Below are 12,895 nucleotides of genomic sequence, written 5' to 3' on the forward strand. Positions count from 1 at the left end.
TAGTAGTAGTAGTAGTAGTAGTAGTAGTAGCAGTAGTAGTAGTAGTAGTAGCAGTAGTAGTAGTAGTAGTAGTAGCAGCAGCAGCAGCAGCAGCAGCAGTAGTAGTAGTAGTAGTAGTAGTAGTAGTAGTAGTAGTAGTAGTAGTAGTAGTAGTATTTGAAAACAGTATGATTCGGCTTTATGCGACTTAAAGTTTCGTGGGGCCAGAGACTTTATCTTCTTCAACACGCTGCTGTTCTATTTCCACGGAACCCTTATAAGGATTTTTCTTCACATTCATTTATTTCATAAAATTAATCCTTGTGTACCAATCCAAAATGTTACTGATAAGCATTTTTTTTTATTGGGTCCACAAAACCAAAGTCGCTTGCCATGCAATCTGGAAGAATTTCTACGCCAGAAAAGATTCGCTGTGGCTAATTTTAATTCTCACCATTCCTCTGCCAAATTTTCAACAACGTTCATGAAATGACAACCACACTAACAATCCTTTACAGTAAGTTTAGTTTCAGCATCTAAGAACATAATCAATTGCATAAAAGGGCGCCGTAAAACGTATTCTTTGAATGTAGCAATAACTCCTTGACCCATGAATTGAATCATGCTGGTTGTGTTTGGAAGCAGAAAAGTTAATTGAACATTATCTATCATAGATGGATAGCTTAGAGCTTTGTCTACAGGAAGCAGTGTTATATTTTCAATGATCTCATCCCAACAATATTTTTTTTACAGCTAGGCAAAGACACAAAGTAAACTGATCTTGAAAAGGTGTTCTCGTGATACACTCCGTTTTTATTTGATCACTATAGAAGAGGAAAACGTGATTTAGAGTTGTCTTTCTTAATTAATGTTATCTCTAAATGTTAAACAACCAGTAATGCCTGAAGCATGACTACCAAAGTAAGAGAGCCGTACAGTCTTTGGCAGTAATAAACCCTGGCCTTTTTTTTTTTCTTTTTTAGAGGTTTGTTTTGTCATTCGTTTCTGAAACGGGCCATCTCCATCAGCATAAACAATGTGTCTCTTCATCAATAATATTTTTCAATAAAGCTCGAAAAGTAGATGCAACTTCTTTGACAGCACTTGCTAACTCACTTGCAGACACGCCTGCAGACTAATAGTTATCTTGAATGTTTAACAATTTAAAGCGTTTCTTGAAACCTTCACACCAACAACGACATATTACGAAGTTTTCACTTTCGGTACTAGAACTCTGTTTCTTTAGTTTATCAAATAAAGTTTTCATTTACATAGCAGGTAGTGATCATGGAGTATTACGCTGTCGCACGTCACCATTCATTTATTAAAATATTTCCCTTATACTGCTTTATTTCTAGTTAATTTTGTAGCAACAAAAGGTACTGCACTCAAAAAAATAGTTGGTCGCAGAATAAAAGCGCTTCCAATAGCTGGGAGAATTTCTAGTCCTGTAATTCGAGGAGCGGTGGCACTGCTGAAAAAGGGCCCAAACAAGAGGGGTCAAATAGACAATTTTCGGTCCATACCGCTGATGAAGGCAGATTTCAAAATTTTGGCCAAGGTGTTAGCAAAGAGGTCGGGGCTTGTCGTCAACGAAAATGCGACATCTCAAGCAGATCCATCAACGACAACCTCTGCCTCATACAATACATCATAGACAGAGTGGGTAAAGAAGCTGGCATGGATGGCGCTCTGATCAATTTGGATCAATCTAAAGCCTTCGATAGGGGCGGCTGTACTCACTGCGACCGGTCTCGGTCCCCTTTTTCCGTGATAGGATTGCCGCAGTGTACAGCGACATCTGGTCGGTAGTTCAGGTGAATGGTTACTTATTATTATTATTATTATTATTATTATTATTATTATTATTATTATTAAAAAAGCAAAGTAGTCCTAAACTTCGTATAAGTGATGTTTTTTAAGGATTATTATTTTTAAATATCTGATAATGATAAAGAAGGACTACCTGTAGGATTTCTTCTCGGGTTGCAGATTCTATTAGACAAGAAGGTAGTGCTGTGATTTTTATTGGATTTGTAATATTAATTTTTAAAAATCTGAAAAGAATCAAGAGAACACTGATTTCTTTAATACAGACTGAAAGCCAAAAATAATCATAAAGGGATTGCTTACATAACTTTCATTATTTTCAAATAGCTGTCACAGCCTAACCTCTGATTATGAATGAATTTACTCTCAAGATTATCCTCGTAAAATGATATTAGACATGATAAAAATCAATATGACTGAACCTGTTTTCGTTTTTCCTTTCTCACGCCCGTAACCGTGTACGTTAATATAACTTTACGTTATGTTTACTATTAATATTACTTTATCTTTAATAAACATTTCTTTATATCCTGTGAATAAACACCGTCAGCTTCCTACGCAATGATTTTTGATCTTGAATTTTGCCAATTAGAATGAAATAATGGCGATGCGGTTTTATTTTTATCTGCTAAAATTATAGAAGATATTGAGATGTGCTGAAATTCACCTCTAGCTCCCGCCTTCGCCTGCCTTCTCTCTCTCCCTCTCTCCCTCTCTTTCTCTTTCTCCCTCTCTGTCTCTGTGTGTGTGTGTCTCTCTCTCTCTCCCTCTCTCTCTCTCTCTCTCTCTTCCTCTCTCTCTCTCTCTCTCTCTCTTTCCCTTTCTCCCTCTCTGTCTCTGTCTCTCTCTCTCTCTCTCTCTCTCTCTCTCTCTGTGCTTTTCCAGGACTAAGCAGTTGAAAAATATTTGTTAAATGCATTCACTGGATTCAAGATAAAACCAAACGTTGTTCTACTTCTGGGAGAAAAATATGTAAGTATATGCAAAGAAGGAGACACTTATCAATAATGAGATGTTCCCGTTACTTACAGTATGAAATTGTGCCTTTTAGAAGCACATTCTTGGACCGAGATGCGGTTGGTTATAAAATTCATTAAAGTTGAAAGGAATGACTAGTTGTAATTATTGCTGAATAGCTATATATGTTATTCTACAAATTTGAGTTCTTTGTTTTGAATTCTTATGTAAGGAATAATCAAATGAAACCTGGTACGAATATGTCATATTTTGCCTAGCATTGAAGAAATGGTTGCCACATAAAAACAGTAATAAATGATTCTTGTGCAATGTCTACTATAAAGCAAAGCAAAAATATTTTGTTGACGTCATAAGAATTTATAATCTTTCCAGAGAATGTGAAATAGTTCTTTGGGGGTGGGTGGGGGGGAATTGATTCTCGAAGCACATGAATTCTATAGATAATACCATCTACCACAAGGAATGAGGGAAACGTTTTCGTTAGAATTACAATACTGTCGGATATATAAGTGTTTGTACCCAATGATTAATACATTGTGTTGAATTCTTATTCTAAAACTCATTGCACGATTAGCAAATATAATTGGTGCAGTTATTTTTGCGATAGATATTTTTTTAAACCATCACTCTCTTATTTGTTTTAGTCATTGGAATCCGGTCATGCTGGATTCCAAATCGTCCCCCGTACTTATTTTTTAAAACTGGTAGTTATATTGGGTTGTAAACAAACCAGCACCGGTTGTCAAGCGGTGGAGGAAACAATTGCAACCATAAAGACACGCACATATGGGTACATGTGTATCTATCTATCTTTTCTATCTTACTATTTTTGCTGAATCAGCCATTGATTCATATGGTAAATACTAATACTGACAGTCGGGTTTTAGTCAAACCATCCAGCGATGGCGTATTCATCACTAATAAGCTTTAATTTTAAGCGAAACTAGATTAGTGTGGTGATCTCGCTCGCTGTGGGGCGGTTATATCCCATGTTAGTGCATAGACATGTGCTTCTTTGCGGCTAAGCGTTTTTAGCTCTTATTTCTAGCAACGTTGGTGCTTCCCTGCACTTTTGGTCACAATTAGTGACAACCGAATTTTTCCTTTCTGGTTTTATACTGCACATAGCTGCCTTCATTATTTCATACATACATACATACATACATACATACATACATACATACATACATACATACATACATATATGTGGGTGGCGTGCGCGCGTGTATGTGTAGTTTACTGTTCCGTTAAAGGTAGGATCAACAAAAAGGCACTCTATCCAGTGAGAGATATCATTTAATATACACGATTTTAAAAAGTACTACTAATAGGTTCATGCTGTAGAGATACAATAATTTGGTAGATTTACATAAATCAAAAGACGGAATAATCCTAACAGCACCACAACAAAGATGGTTAGAGTACACCAAAAAATTGACACGGATTTAGGGTATGAGAAAGGAACTGAACCATTGAGAAGTGAGGTGGAAAGAGCTCTGGAAATTTTAAAATCCGGGAAAGCACCCGGTTTGGATGTACTGCCGACTGAATTGATCAAGGGTACCGGAGAGAGCGCTGTAACAATATTCCACAACCTTTACTGTAAAATCTCTGGAGAGAGGAAATTGGCCGGCAGACTGGTGCACAGTAGAATATGTACCCATACACGAAGGGAGATACCTGCTTATGTGTGAGAATTATCAGACAATCGTCCAGAATTGGCCAACAGGAAGGGTGTTGTTTTCCAGCACCGCACGTTTCTTTGGGAACCAGACAAAAACTGCTGCAGTTCGGCTGAGATGTGTTACCCCACCCTCCATATTCACCAGATATTGCTCCTTCGGATTTCCACTTATTCAGGTATCTGCAGAATAGTCTTAATGGTAAAAATTTCAGTTCCTTCGATGACGTAAAAAGATACCTTGATGAATTCTTTGCCATGAAACCACCTCAGTTCTGAAAAAAGGGTATTTTCAAGTTAAAGGAAATATGGAGACACATTGTGCAGCAAAATGGTTCATATTTGGTTGGTTAAAAATGTAATGGCAAGTATTTATTGACCTTTTTCTTTCCTTTAAAAATCGGCACGAACTTTCCGGACAACCCAATATATATATATATATATATTATACGATGAACTTCATTCAGTTTCCGTCTACCAAATCCACTCACAAAGCCTTGGTCGGTCCGAGACTGTAGTAGAAAACACTTGCCCAAGGTGACACACGGTGAGACTGAACCTGAAACAGTGTGATTGTGAAGCAAACTTCTTACCACATAACCACGCCTATGATGAAAACAATACTCATTCTAAAATATAAAATCATTTGCTTAAAAATCCCCAACATTTAATGGAATCACGTACAAGTATACATTTTGTAAGATAATAAATATGTCATTAAACAAAACTGATGGTTCAATAACTGAAAAAGAATAAACAACGCTTAGTTTAATGAAGAAAAGTAAATAAAATCTGTTCATGCTAAGATTAAAGAATATATTTACCTTTCGTATAATTTAAGTTATTCAAGGTTATTCTAAGGATTGAATTTCTCATTTAAATGACAGAAACCTTTCCATTCGCCATTAAAGAATCATACTTTAAAGTATACAATTTTGTGAGATTTTCAGCGGAGAAAATGAAAGTAGATAAACTTAAAGTTACATGGAATGTTAACCTGGAATTTACATTTAATAACGTGAAAATTGATGTCAGAATGTTGCAAGGAGCGAAAGAACAGAACACTTGTGAAGAAAACTTCATTTACTGCTACTAACACTACCGCTGATGATGATGATGATGATGATGATGATGATGATGATGATGATGGTGGTGGTGATGGTGATGGTGATGAGGATGATGATGATGATGATGATGATGATGATGATGATGATGATGCTAACGATGACTACAGCAGCGGTAGCATTGGTGGTGGTGGTGGTGGTGTTAATTGTGTAGCAGTAAAGTGGTGATTTTATTGTTGTTTGTGTTGTGATAGTGGCGGTGGTGATAGTGGTGATGGTGGTTGTGTGTCAGTAGTGGCGGTGGTTGCGCTGCTGTTTGTGTGGTGGTGATGGTGGTGGTGGTTTCCCCATAAAAAGTGCAAATGTGATCTGGAAATAAAAATGGACTTTTAGTTTAGAAGATTGCTTCTGAATATATTTTCCATTAAAGAAGGATTTTATTTCTGGCCAATATGCAAATGAAGGAGCGCCATGACAGTTAATATGATCACCAAAGAAAATTGGATTTAGATCCAAACAGAATTTCGATGAGAAGTTGAGAAGTTGTAATACAACTGCAACTATATTTCAGCAGCAATGCGGTTACTGGTGTGGAGATAAACTGATGTTTATTGTGAGAACTCGTAGTAAGACGTAGAAATATTTCTGAACTGATTACTCATAGACAACCGATTTGAATAAGCACCTTCATATTTTATTTATAAAATATAATTTTAAAAAATACATTTATGCGTAATTTTTTCATTTTCAATTCCTGCTAGACTAACTTCATTTTTATTCAACGTAAATTTTTTTTAAATATTATTACAAGCGAATCAAAAATCAGTTTTAAAAAATGGAAGTTGACCTTAAGTGTCAATATTCGACAAATGAGTGTTTATTAGTCACGAAGAACACAAAAAAAAAATGATGAGAAAAAATATTCTCAGACAAAAGAAAATGTTATTCTAATAAATTTATTCAAAAAATGTTATTCCTAAAAGCATTTTCCTTTTTTTTTTTCTTCTTCAATTTTAATGTTCAATATGGCATTTCGCTGTTACTATTGTTTTGCTCGATGTTTACCGTGAGTAGATCTATGATTAAAGCTTTCTAGTCATGACCGTCCATCTTAGTTTAAGATAATGCATCCAGAACTATTATCAAAGTATTCTTTTACAAAATGTAGGATGTAGTGTGAGGGGAATTTGACAGCCTTTTCTAGCAGGTCTAGCAACCACGTAAATATTTACTCTAGGCTTTTAGTGTGGCAAACACAGTAGAGTAGCGGTCCTCATACCAAATGGTAATGTCATCTCTCTCTAAGTACTAACCTCAAGCATTGCCGGAATCAAGATTACGTTTCGTTCCTCTAGAATAGCTTTCTTTTAATTAACTTTACCCTTCTCCTGCAACAATGTAAGATATTCAATATTTTTAGATTGATTACTCAGACAGCGTTCATGACTATCTCAGTAGCTAGTAAGAGGAAGTAAGTTAGCGTCAAACGGAAACTTGGCCAGAATACTTGCAACAAAATGGACTAAAGACGCTTGAGGGTTAAAAGACGTGAGGGTAGTGTTAAAATAACCGTTGAATTAAGTCTACCACCGAAAGATATGAATAGTTCCTCAATGGACTTACACAGTCACAGTCTTCATCCATCAAACTGCATTCACAAGACTTTGTCCGACCTGAGACTTAAGTAGAAGATACTTGTCTAAGGTATTGTGCAATGATATCGAACCCAGTACCACATATTTGCATCGCGATCTTCTTAACTACAAGACCTATTTGCATTTTGGTTAAAGGAAGCCATGATGATATTTTACTTAAATATGAAATCTGATAGATGAGGGTTAAGTGAAAGTGACGTGTACTGATTCCAATCAAGTATCGAAACTGAGCTGCCACTTCGGCTCATTGAGAGGAATTATTGTTGCGCGTTTTAAATTAAATAAAGACAAATTCTAACTTTACCATGACATCAACCATTTTTTGGGAGATGTGCAGCCGAATGAATCAACAATTTTGCATGACTCGTATTTATTCCGATCGCAAAGGAAGGTTGAAAAGTATTGCCCTACGTAGGATTTGAATTCAGAATATAGAGAACAACACTAAATAGTTGAAGGTGTTTAGTCCGAAATCCCGGTATTTCTGTTACTCCACCTCGCTAGCGATATTAACATATTTAATAGATGCCTCTTCAAACCCTAAATTTATAAACGCCGTGATTTATTTTGTTTTAGCATTTTATCTTTTTAGTAAATTGTTTGGACATGAAATATGCATCCCAACTCTGCTCAACAGGTCAAAAGTTATACAGATAATATGAAATAAAATTGAAATTAGTTCAAGTTCGGTACTGTTTCTAATATACTTCCATCCGTATAAGCATGATCTTTTCACTGTTATTTCAACAAAGACACACACTGCTAATGACACTATTCAGACGTCATTCTTAAGAAAACTGGATACATCAGACCAGACAGACTTTTCCAAATGAAACGGGTCATTCCTCAATCTAGAAGCCAAGCTCCTTCGTTCGCAAGCATCCGCTTACTTGTTGACTGAATTATGTCGACTCTAACGAATTATTTAAAAGGGTAATAAAATTGTATGACTACTATGTCCTCTTCAGAGTTAATCAAGCAATATGGTTCTACTTTAGATAATAAAAGAATTAGCTTCAATATGGAATTGAAACCATGTTACTGTTTTTCGCTTCGCAGCACTTATTATTTGCTACAAGTTATTTTATGACAGCTTGAACGAAATTTCAAAGGGAAGGCAGTAGAATGCCAAAAACTGTGATGCATCTACCAAAATAAAAGCTCTTCAGATTTTACTTCTCTCTCTCTATACTTCTTTTTTTGCTTTGACATTCGAACCTTCAGAATCGATAAAAAAAAAGATACCAGTCATATATTGGTTTGACCAATTGACAATACCACTCTTTAAATATTTCTAGCTTCAGCTAGAAATCGATATTTAAAGCATTTAAAGTCGAAATATGATTGATACTTTTAGACAGAATTGAAATATTTGTTCTTTGTTTATAAAAATACTTTTAAATATTAACATTTTATCTGCAATAATATTTTATTGATGGTTCGATCATTTTATTTATTTATTTATTTTTGGCATTATTTCCCACAAGCTATTCAAAGATATTCTCTTTGAAAATATTTTAGTGTGCTGCCATATTTTTAATGAGATATTTCTAACTGACTGGCAGCTTTTTGAAACTGATGGCTCCGACTGATTACTAGACCTTTACAATACCAGATCTAACTGATGGCCTTTAAGAGTAATCAGTTAACATTAATCTCAAATTTTTGAATTATGAGATTTGATTGAGTTAGAGGTATTCTAAAATATTATATCTGTAAGAAAAGTATTGGATAGTACAGCTCGAACTAACGATCAGATCTTTACAAGTGTTAAGTATATTATGTCATGACTAACTGCCTGACAGCTTTGTCTCATTCCCGTTTTAGAAAAAGACGAAATCGAAGTAATTACCAGATTTCAGGGCTAAATCTAAGAGTCTAATAAAATTATTCATGTCATTCTTAGCTCTGTGTTTTATTTAGTTCCATACTCTAGTGAAAAAAATCATTTAGATATATTTAACAAAGCTATTAGTTATATATTAAGTTCTAGAAACATATTATGCTGATTCAATTGGCTGAACGATCTCCCTGTAAAACTTATTTTTGTTCTTCGTCAAAAGAAACCAATATTTAGATTTTTGTTCGGCTGATTGTGAAAGAACGATCCAGACGATAGTCCGTCTTCTATTGATTATACACATTTAACTTCTCTTATGTTGCTAATACCTTTCAGAAAAGCATAACGGTACGATTTTTCATTTCCCAGTCTCTTAAACTATTCAGCTTTTGTAGTCAGTGAAAAGAAACCTATTCTGAAATTATTTAACTCATCAAATAGAAGAACCTATTATGTTATTATAGCACATTGTCTTTTTGGCTGAAGAATGAACAAATCATCCTCAATCTCGATAATATCATCTTCCAAAGAAAGGTGGTGCTCGTGGTAGCCGTCGTAGTCGTGATCGTTGTCTTGGTCATGGAGGTCATGATGGCAGTAATACTAATGTGATAGTATCAGAAAATAGTCGGCTTGTCGAGTTACTCCGGAGGCAGTGGTCCAACCGATAAGACATTGGATTGCATCATTGGATTCCTACAAGGGAACTTTCTTTCAGTAATTACCGGGATAAATATATAAATGAATAAATAAATAAGCCACAAGTATCCTTGGTGTTATTGTTGGTGTGAACTAAATCAGTGATAAGTGTTTCATTGTCGTATTGTTCTCATAAGGCGAGAACAACAAGGCGAAGTCCAGGACCCAAATCAACGCCCACCGAGTAATGGCAATAATTAATCAATCAATCAATAAGTTAATCGCTAAACTCTCCGTTAGTTAACATTAAAATTCACTCTTGCTAAGTCTGTTATAGAAATATAGTGAGGTTGACTGTGCTACAACACTTTCAGCATCAATTGCATTGTTATTCTTGGTACACCATTGCTGTACTTGCAAATGGGTTGTCTCCATAGTCATCAGCAAATTTTATCGACCTCACCGGTCTTGGCGAGATCGATGCAATTAATGTTTGAAAAACATGAGCAGGAAACGATTTCCTAATGACTGAAGTTTGAGGTGGGGTTTCTTTAACAGAATATTCTATTAATATTAAATTACCGAAGGTAGCGATCAGGAAGAATCGTTAGCATACCGGAGCAAAATACTTATCGGCGTTTCGTCCGTCTTTACAGTCTGAGTTCAAATTCCGCCGAGATCGACTTTGCCTGTCATACCTTTCTGGGTCGATAAAATAAGCACCAGTTGAATACAAGGGACGATTTAATCGACTTACTCACTTCTGCGCAATTGCTGGCCTTGTGCCAAAATTTGAAACCAATATCAAATTACCTAAACCGGCGAGCTGGCAGAGTCGTTAGTACGCCGGGCAAAATGCTTAACGTCATTTCGTCTGTATTTACTCCCTGAGATCAAATGCTGCAGAGGTTGATTTTGCCTTCCATCCTTTCGGCCTCGATAAAATAAGTTCCAGTCGAGTAGAGTACTGGGGTCGATTTAATCGACTTAGCCCCTCCCCACGGACTGTTGGCCTTGTACCAAACTTTGAAACCAATATTAAATGGTCATCGTAAATTTGAATGTAAAGTTGGATAAGTTCGTGAATTTGAGTTGCAGCAAATGGTAACGTCTCCAGTAGAATCTTTCAAAGTCAAAATCAAATACAAACATTGCCAATTAAAATGATTGTAAAGTTAGAGAGTAGAACACAAATATACAGATATACGATAATAACATCATATCCGCTGTTGCTGCCACTTACTTTTGAAGTCTTCTTTAAACAGTCAGACGTCAGTTTACCTGGAAAGAAACAATGAAATTATTAATAAGAAGTGTTAAAATTAATACCTGCAGGATTTCACAGATCTAGCATCACTCCTTCATAGTTAGTCTACCTTCGTATACTCCCACATACTCTCACTAACACATATTTATTTCTTTATTGCCCACAAGGGGTTAAACATTGAGGAGACAAACATGGACAGACAAAGAGATTAAGGCGATTACATTATGATTTTTGTCATTCCAGTCAGTTTAATTACATAACAAATGCTTTTCTTACCGAAAGGGTAAGTTTATTTGCTAAGTATTGAAGTAGTATTCAAGTGAAAAATATAAATAAAACTGTTGAATATCAAGAGACTAAGGCAAATCCTACACATCTCTGCCATTGGGAGAATGTAAATAAGTATAAAAGTCAGTGAACTTTTTCCAATAATCTATTATTAGTGAGAAATAAAATCCACCAATAACTCCAACAAACGACAATAAAAGATCTCCCTGTTGATTGTCTATATGAAAAGAAGATGGGTCTAATGTAGTATAAATTGCTTTTATCATTGCCATTTTGAATAATAACAACTGCGCATTTTGTGTAATTTAAAGGATCAAACTGTCTTGAACAAGAGACTCAATCCGTACAAATAATAAACAGCATGTAACCGACCACACGGTTGATGCCGTTTCTAAAGTAAAACAACCGTTACAACTTGTTGGTTCGCATCTCCGAGTGCAAACTTTTCATTAGACTTTGGCCATCATGATAAAGGGATTCACATCGTTCACTCGTTTAGCACTTTTTATCATCAACATGCTAACACAGAGTGAGCCTCTATACTGACACTTAACCTGCTAGAAGTAGCAGCCAAACTTCCATCAAATATCGTTCTACTGTCTAAAAAATGGATGAAGTCATTTTATAAAATAATCCTAAATAAACTATATCTGAAAATAAGATATGATGGTGTCTGAACGCTTTTCATTGTAGTTTTGCTTGTTCAGAGCTCACCTCTGGCTAAATATAAACAGCAAAATTCTAATATGAAGTCAGTACGAATGAATGATTTCTGATACTGAATTGCATACCTTCTTAGTTCAAGTCCCTTTTAGAGACAACTCAGCTTTTGATTCTTGGTAGAGTAAATGAACTAAAAACTTGTCAGATAATTGAATTAACCCTTTTGTTTCCATATTTAGGTTGCAATACGGTAATTTTGAAAATGAAAATAAATTTAATATAACTTTGTACTTATTAATCTGGAGTTTGGAACATAAATTAACTTGCTGGAAAATTTCAGTTTAGATTATTTTAATACATGAAGTTTGCATCATAGAACGAGAGACGGCTTCATGTGAGTTAATATCACATGCAGAGAACTACATCCTTTCATACAATCCTTCTCTCCTGTCTGCTCTCTTTCTCTTCTCTCTCCTCATTTCTCTTTTTATCAGACAATAACTAAACAGCATTTATTATATTTTGCATCTAACTACCATATTTTCAGGAATAGTTTACCTGGAAATACATTGTTCAATGTGACCTTCTTTTTAAGATTGTGAATTACGTCAGCTGAGAGAGATTTGGCTGCCACTTCTAACAAAACTGCGTGATGTCACATCATTGACTCGAGTGTACTGGGGTCGCACGTACATTTATGAAAATATAAGTGTGTATGAGAGACTGTGTGTAAGAAAGTCTATGGGACTGTGTATGTGTGTTAGAATAGGCGTTTGAGAGTGAACGTATTTTGATGTGTGCGTGTGTGTGTGTGTAATATTTCAGCAAGTGCAAAAAATATGAGCGTCGTTCGCGCGCGCGTATGTATGTGTGTGTGTGTTTGTGTGTGTCTGTGTGTGTGTGTGTGTATGTGTGTTTGTGTGTGTGTGTGTGTCTGTGTGTGTGTGTGTGTTTGTGTGTGTGTGTGTGTGTGTGTCTGTGTGTCTGTGTGTGTGTTTGTGTGTGTGTGTG

The sequence above is a fragment of the Octopus bimaculoides genome, chromosome 9, assembly GCF_001194135.2.
Source record: "Octopus bimaculoides isolate UCB-OBI-ISO-001 chromosome 9, ASM119413v2, whole genome shotgun sequence".
NCBI classification, from domain to species: domain Eukaryota; kingdom Metazoa; phylum Mollusca; class Cephalopoda; order Octopoda; family Octopodidae; genus Octopus; species Octopus bimaculoides.